The 8,191-nt window shown below is 40.9% G+C and overlaps 1 pseudogene across 1 annotated transcript; it reads left to right on the top strand.

The window, feature by feature from the left end:
• The first annotated feature begins 2,299 nt into the window (after positions 1 to 2,299).
• LOC311520587 (interferon beta-like) lies at positions 2,300 to 2,908 on the top strand (annotated as a pseudogene). The gene has a single exon. The product of its transcript is annotated as an interferon beta-like (transcript).
• Positions 2,909 to 8,191: the final 5,283 nt, after the last annotated feature.

Below are 8,191 nucleotides of genomic sequence, written 5' to 3'. Positions count from 1 at the left end.
GTGTGTGTAAAGTGACTGGAGGATAGCTAATGTGACTCCAATTTTTAAAAAAGACTCCAGAGGTGATTCCAGCAATCATAGGTGCCGACTCCATGGGTGCTCCAGGGCTTCCTGCCCGGCCGCTGCCAAACAACTGTTTGGTGGTGGGCTGGGAGGGAGGGGGAGGAGCAGGAATGTGGCGTGCTCAAGGGAAGAGGCGGGGCCAGGGTGGGGATTTGGGGAAAGAGTTGGAATAGGGGCAGGGAGGGAGTAGGAGGGTGCTGGGCCTTGTGGGAGTGGTGGTGGGGCTGGGGGCAAAGCGAGGGTCGAGCACCCACAGGTGGGAGCAGAAATTGACTCCTATAATATAAACTCTTCTTCAAAGTCTAACTTCCTCATTACCTCTATAGTCCAGAGGAGAACCTCCTGACAATCATTCCATCACATTGTTTTTAAGCTGTGCTACATGGAAGAATCTTTTAATCTACTTAAGAGCCATTTGATGTTATCCATTATCTATGACTTTAGCTGTTCCCGTGGGAAAGCCAACCACAGGTGCATAAAAAGGGAGGAAAACACCACCAATACATCCTCACTTAAGCTCTCCCTTATCATTCCACTAGCAGGCAGGAGGAAATAGTTTGCCCAGCTTTCATCATAGAAATAGATGACCCAATGGCTTCTGCACAGAACACAAAATCTTTCCACGCAGTGCGCCTGAGTGTCTGCTTCACTTCTAGGGCTTTATTAGACCTCCCTTCCGGTCCCTATCAGTGTGGTTCCATTACAGCCACCCTGCCAGGGCTGCCCCAGGCTCGAACAATGGATGCTGGGAGGGTGAAGCTTCCAGTAATAAGAGCAACCAAAAGCATGGTCTCATTCATATACTGGATTTGCAGTTTTGTTTATTTGCTTTCAGTACCCCGCAATATCTTCCCCTGGGATTTCACCCTGGTGTGGAATACAGATGCCCAACACCCCTGGAAAGTCATGGGAGAATAGAGAGCATTGCCCATGACAATCTGGGGACTCTGGTAAGTCTGCTTTGTCTTTCAAAGAGTGTCTTTCAAAACTTTGAATCTAAAAATCTCAAATTTCTTATAAAAGTGCAGGAAGACTTGGGAGACTCTAACCAAATTAATAGGCACAAAAATGTTTTCATGGTTTCTTCATGTGATTTTTCTTTTTTAATTTCAGTGAACATTGTTTTCTTGTTAAATTAAAACACATTTCCCTGCCATGATGGAAACTCCAGCACAAGTTTGTTCTAGGGTTTGAGATCCAGAAAATGAAACGTGACCACAGGAAGTGAAGAGAATTAAACAAGCCAGAAGAATTTCCCTGCCCAAGCCAAGGGGAAGGCAAATGTTAAAAGAGAAGGAACCAGCAAAAAAATAGTGAACACTGAATTTCATTTTTTAAAAAATTGAATTATTTCATCCCAGGGACACACTTGGTAAAATATGCATAACCTCCTTCTGACCACATTGTAAATCCTAGTCATCCATGTGGGTACCTCTCTAGCATGTCTTACTGTACTAATTGGTCATCCTGATTTTTGAATTATTCTCAATTTTTCACCAATTGTCAGCTACTTGGAGTGATCAACAGGACATGATATTCACAACTTTCAATTGCATCTATTACTCAGCTCCAGTATGTATATTTAGACCTGGAAATAACAATGAGTTAAGGTTTCATTTTCTCAGAGCACTCTCTCTTGTGGTTTCACAGAAGGAAGATACCGATGATTTGTGCTGTCTAGATTTAAATGTGTCTTCTAAATTGGAGGAAATGGTTAAAGTTGAGATTTGCCAATATTTTTGGGAGGCCTAACCCTTTCCTCCCACATTTTATTTCCTCCATGCCTAGCAAACTTTAAATATTCCTAAACTATTTCTGTCTCTCAAATGAAAGCGGTTATGAATGGGAAGTGCACTGTCTGATGACTTGAAGGTCTTTTCCACACCACTTTGGAATTGTGGATGGCCTTCTTTTATCATACATTAATTTCTATGATTTAACACCTGTATGCATGTGGATTCAAAATGAGTTAACAGGGTTGTGTATTGTCTTGGTGGTCACTTTCACCCCCACCCCGCCAAAAAAAGGGAGATAACGTGGTAAAAGAACTAGAAAAAAGAAAAACTCTGAAACCTCCAAGAAGGAAAATCTTGTAAATAGAAAATGATCAAAGAAACATTCTCCAGCCAAATACTTAAATTCAGAGACATAAAGGAAAGACACAGCAGTCCACGTAGGACCCTCAAACTCCAGTCTCAAGGTTCCACACAAAGAAAAGGACTGTATAGACATCATCATGACCACCAGGTGTTTGTTGCATGTTTGCCTTGTACTGCTCTTCTCTACTGAAATCGCATGTCAGCTCTGTATCATGCTTCACTTCCAGCAGAACAAAATGAACAAAAATAAGATTGGAGCTTCTGGAGAAAATGAGTGGAAGTTTCCCCTCACAACGCATAAATGAAAGGGCAGCTTTCAAGCCCACCCAGGATGTTGCCCAACTTCCAGTGTCCCAGAAGGAGAATGCCAAGGTGGCAACCCAAGAGATCCTTTAAGAGATCTTCAACATCTTTAGCAAAAACCTCACACAAAGTGCCTGGGATGGGACTTCCATAGTCAGGTTCCAAAGTGCACTTTACCAGCAAGTTCAGTGGCTGGAGGCATGTTTAGAGCACAAATGGAGAAGGAATTAACCAACCCGGAGAGTGAGGACCTCCAGCTCACCAGTGGGAGAGTGAAATGATACTTTCAGGGGAAAGATGCTTTTCTTTCAGAAAAGCAATACAGCCTGTGTGCCCGGGAGATCATTTGCATGGAAATACCCAGACGTTTTGTACTGATTGACAACTCACTAGAAGGCTTAGTAACTAAGGTACAGTACAAATCTTTTCCTTGGAGTAAATGAATTAATATTAGTGTCAATTATACAGCTGAACAGAGATAGCGGATATTTTATAACACTGTTTATACAAGGCCTGATCCTTCTTCTACAGGGTCAATGGCCAAATAGTAATTGATTTCCATAGCAGCAGCTTCAGGCTCTTCCCGTCCTCTGCTGGAAATGGATTTGCAAATTACATGGATTTATTTTTCTGTGTTTCTTCTGTTATTTAGGTTTGCGATTCTTCATAATCTCCTACATAATTGGCGGTCCATGCAACAAAGTACACATATTTGGAATCCTTAGCCACCTCACCAGTACTTTGATCATCAAATAATGATAGTTTCCCTCCACCTGCAAAGTACTCTGACTTCCACATATGTAGTGTGTTTCTATTATGATCATGGTTGCTATTTATTAATCTGTTCTCATCATATTCCACAGCTTGACAAGTTTCCTAGAGACATTTATAAAATATATGAACTGAGCATAAGACTTGTGAGATTATGAGGCATGGAAAGATATTTTCATTTAATGTATTGACATTAATACAATGGAAAATGTATTTTTCCCTTTGTGTTTCAACCAAATCTCATTTCATTCCATCTGAGGATGCAGTGACGGAAGTTAAAACAGTTGGATGAAATTGTACCGTGCGGTGGATTCCCTCCTCTCTATTGATCTTTCCCACAATGTCTTCTAAGACTCCATAATACTTGACCTTGTATTATGCAATACACTCACTCCATAATGAAATTCCAACATATTACAATTTATGTGATAATACTCTGTTGATTTACTCAAAATTTAAATTGCAAAATGAAGGATATTGATGCAAAAAAGTTACAAGAAAATTAAGGGTTAGACCTTAAACATTGTTGACATTATGTGTTTGCTCTATATTTCTGTGGTTCAACTCCTCTCTGATCAAATCTCATCTCTGAACCGTAACATGCAGTTTAACCACAGTATAACAATTGTAAACTGGAAAAACTTTCAAAGAAAAAAAGATGTGCATAATTTCCCTCTAATGTCAGAACGGAGAGAGACATTTCAGGTGGCCCCAAGGGGCTTTCAAGCCTTGAGTGACCCTGAAGAGGAATGGCAAGGTGGCAATCCAGGAAATTTTTCAACATATTTACTGCCACTTTTGCAAAAAATCTCTCAGAAGCTACCTGAGGTGAGAGTTCCATTCAGAGATTCCAACACAGACTCATCAGCAAGTTGGGCATCTGGAGATGTGTGGTTGTAGTGATGGAAAATGGGACTCTCTGACCAGGAAGAAAGCACCTACAGTTTCCCAGGATGAATGTGAAGAGATAATTATTTCATAAAAGACAAGCCGTTCAGCCTCAGTGCTAGCAGGAGAATCCATATGGAATGATGGGGTTTTCAAATATAGGACATACTCACAAAGAAGTTTAGAAATTTAAATACCAACATTTTTAGAAGTACTAATCGAAATCAAGTAATATTTTACACATGATTTAAAATGAGATGCAGTGGAATTTTAAAAGCTGTTGTTACTATTTATTCTCTGTACCGTGAAAATATTTTCAGATCATTTTACAGTATTTGTAACAGGATATTTATGTCAGTCTATTATTTATTCTTCCTATTTATGTATTTACCATAGATATTTGTTACTTATAAATAAATATTTATTTTATTTAAAATGGCAACCTATAGTAGTAATGATTTGAATTAAATACCTATTGAACCAAAAAGAAAAAAGGAGAATAAAAAAAGCCCTGGCATTGTTCAGCCTTAAAAACCCAATTCAAAGAGTACTTATGCAGGTGACTAATTCAAAGTATGTGGACCATCCCACTGATGTTAGTGCTTCCAGTTAGGAACATGCTTAAATACATTGATGAATCAGTGTCCCCGTTCACGGTAATTCCATATTAAAAATAATTGTTACTGAATGATAATTAGCCTTTCCATTCAAACAGACCACACACACACCCCACACCTGAAGTCTGCCACCTTTTCCTATTCTGCTTTTTACCAGGTTACTTTTCCCCCAAAAAGCTTGTCAGTTTGGATGTTTGGTGTAGTAGATGGTTGTGTTGGAAGACGCTAGATTGGTCCCCTTTCCCCCACTAAACAAGATTGCATGCACCCCTTAATACACATCAATTTTTAGTTTGTAATTAGCCTGCCTATACCTCATCAAACAGGTTTATGTGCATTCACATAACCTCTCCCCCCACCAAAATCAAATCTGGTTTGTATATATCCAGCGCCTACCCACAATATATTTACTAGCACTTCCCCCAGTATTAAGTCTGTGCTCACATGCACTGGTCAGGTTTGTGGCCCCACCACCTGATCCCATTACCTCTGTGTGTGCCCAGGCTAAATTCATTCTTGGGCGAACACCACAAACAGAATTACATGTGCATAATGAGAGCAGGAACAGACCATTTTGTACTAGGATTATCAAAGTTTCTTTTTGTCACCTCTAAAATGCAGCTCCCCATTTGGTGGCATACATCAGTCAGCTACTACCCAGGAAAAATACAGAATTCTTCTGAAAATGTCTAACCCCAAACCCATTCAGCTCTGGGGGAAAAACTATTCCCCTTCATTCCATCACACCTTTAATAAAAGAGGGCCATGCTGAACGGAGTGTTCTGTTGAGCTCTTTAACACTATCACCCAAATCATAACAAGCAACCATGCCTGTGGGGAATCCCAGCTCGCATATCAAAAGAGGAAATATTTGTGAATATCTCCCTCTGAGATTCTCCCACATCCTTTCAATCATGGGCAGGAGGGGCGGGTTCATCTCTCAACTTCCTCATGGAAGTGGCTGTCATTCCATCTCCAGACTCAGCAGATTCTATGGTCTCTCCACTGATCAAAAACGTCTCTCCAGACACAGAGAACTGCATCATCTGTCTCAGCTGTGGTCCCACTAGATTCCCTGTCCCCGTCCTTTCAGTGCCAAATAGTATTTACAGAACTACTATCCACCCATACAAAACTTGATCTGAACCACTAGCAGGGGTATTACTATAATTTTGAATGTTGGATATCGGTAATTTTTAGGCATTGTTCATGTTAATTCTGAAAGTTTATACACTCTGTACACCAAACTGGTTCTTGGTGGCAAGGAGCACACAAGTCTGATTTGGAGGGTGTGGAGGGGTGGCACCAGTCAGTCAGAAAACTGAGCGATAGAATTGCTGACTTGAGTGTACACATGCCTGATTCATATGGCTTGATTTGTTTGTGTGCGGGGAGGTCTGTCTGTAAGACTTGACAATACTAGTTGATATTCTGAAGTTGTTATGACATTTCCTAATCATAGGAAACCAGTTTTGATGTGTATCCACCCTGTTGGACAGGACCTACAGCAGGAACTCACTAGGCTGAGGACACTGGGAAACAATTTTAAAACGATGTTCTAATGACAACATAATTATCCTAAGTAGGGAAGCAGTTTGGCCAAGTTGGTGTTTAGGAGAATGGGGGATAGGAGAGGAAAGTTACTGAAGGTCGACAAAGAGTCAGATGACAAAAACAAAAGGTTCTAAAAGAAATCAACAGGGGAAGACCCACAGGACATTTGGACAACAGGAAGGAAGGGGATGAACTGGCCAAGGTCAGGTCATCTGAGCTGGGAGAGAAGGCTCTGTTTTTGTGCATATAAGTGCTGCATTGCAACAGAAGGATGCTGGATGACCCAAAGTAACCCTGATTGGGGCCCACAGAATGGCCTGGTGTGTTGCGGGAACTGAGGCAGTGAATTTGTTTCAATCTGTGTGACTCACTCGCGGCCATCGGTGGGGGGCCGGCCCCACTCTGGCCTCGAGGCCATCGGTAATTTATTTACTGGCTTTGAAATCTTGAGAGTGACAAACGCACAAGCAATCCTGAACCATGCAGGTCATGACCTCCTACAGGTAGTGAGCTGGTGAAAAAAAAAAAGAGTATTTAAGAAAGCATATAATTACAGGAAAATTTAAATTACAGTTTTTGGAGAGAGTAGCTAGACCAGGGCTAATGAAACTGAGTCGTTTAGACATACATGCATACCTGGTTGGATGGGCTCTACACTATGCTGTTTAAGACACTCTAGCAAGACTTTCCAGACTTTCCTCCAAAAGAGGAAGAGTTGTGATCTTAGATTGAAATAATCCTGGGAAATGTAGTTCAGCAAGCAACTATAATCATTTTAATTAGCTGAATTGCAGCATCTAGTCTGTTCTATTATCCTGAGCTACAATGTCTCAGAACTACTCCGCTGTAAAAGATCCCACATTCCTTCTGCTTTTGAAGCAGAACATAATTAGAGCACTGACAAACATTTAGCATCTGATTTTCAAAAGGCTAGAACGGTGACTAAGCAGGTATGGGTCACTTTTGAAAGTCTGTCCACTTCACTAAAGCACCCAGATGGGAACTGAGCTCTTGAAAATGTGGCAACAAGGGATCAATTCTGCTACAGCACACACTTTAGTATCTTATTAGTAAAGTTCCCCACTGAAATCAGGGGATGACTCATGGAATAAAAGTACTGCTCAGTGAAAGTAAAGGAGAGAGGAAGCCAGTCCTTAATGCACGGAATGTGCCTTTTCTAGTTTGGAGTTTATTTATTGTTCCGAGGCAGCACAATCTATGTAGAATTAAGAAACAAAAACAAAAAATAAAAATAAACCCACCAACCAAATTTGGGCTAGGCCAGGAGCTAAGTAAATTCTATTTTTAGCATCACAATTATTTATATGACTTACCAGCAATACCTATCCCATCCCAAAAAAAGGAAGTTTCAAGTAGGCAATCTTTGATTTCATTTTGTATGAAATTTCTTCCAAAGGACTTATGGAATATGGAAGTAAAGATTTCAAAAGTAAGTGCAACCTGGAGTGATTCCCCCCACCCCCTTAACCTTGTATCCAATATGGACAAAGTAAATCACTTCATGTTAATTTGCTGCTGAAAGAATCCCTTCTGCAGATAGGGGCCTGGCAGCACATGTACTCACGCAATATAAAAGTGGCTAAGGACAGTCAGCCATTTACTGTTTGCCAAAGGTGCTATCATCAGCAAGCCTGCCTTTGAAGGAAGTAGAGCTGGATGTAGACTAGGGTGGAGATACAGTGCTTGCCATGAGGTGTAGGAAAAGAGAGTGGACAAGGAAAGCTACAAAAATATAGTTGTTTCAGACATGCTGCAGTTAAAGCAATGCAAGAAAAAGCATTGTAACAGGGTTTACTCACTGCTATGCACTTCCTCAGGGCCAGGCCTGGCATCACAGTGTCCTTATGGGGTAGCAGCCCTCGTCACCAGTCACTC

The sequence above is a fragment of the Lepidochelys olivacea genome (genome assembly GCF_965140295.1).
Source record: "Lepidochelys olivacea isolate rLepOli2 genome assembly, chromosome: 5".
In the NCBI taxonomy this organism is placed as follows: Eukaryota; Metazoa; Chordata; order Testudines; family Cheloniidae; genus Lepidochelys; species Lepidochelys olivacea.
Note: the sequence above shows the minus strand (reverse complement) of the source record. Positions and strands in the feature narration are given on the sequence as shown.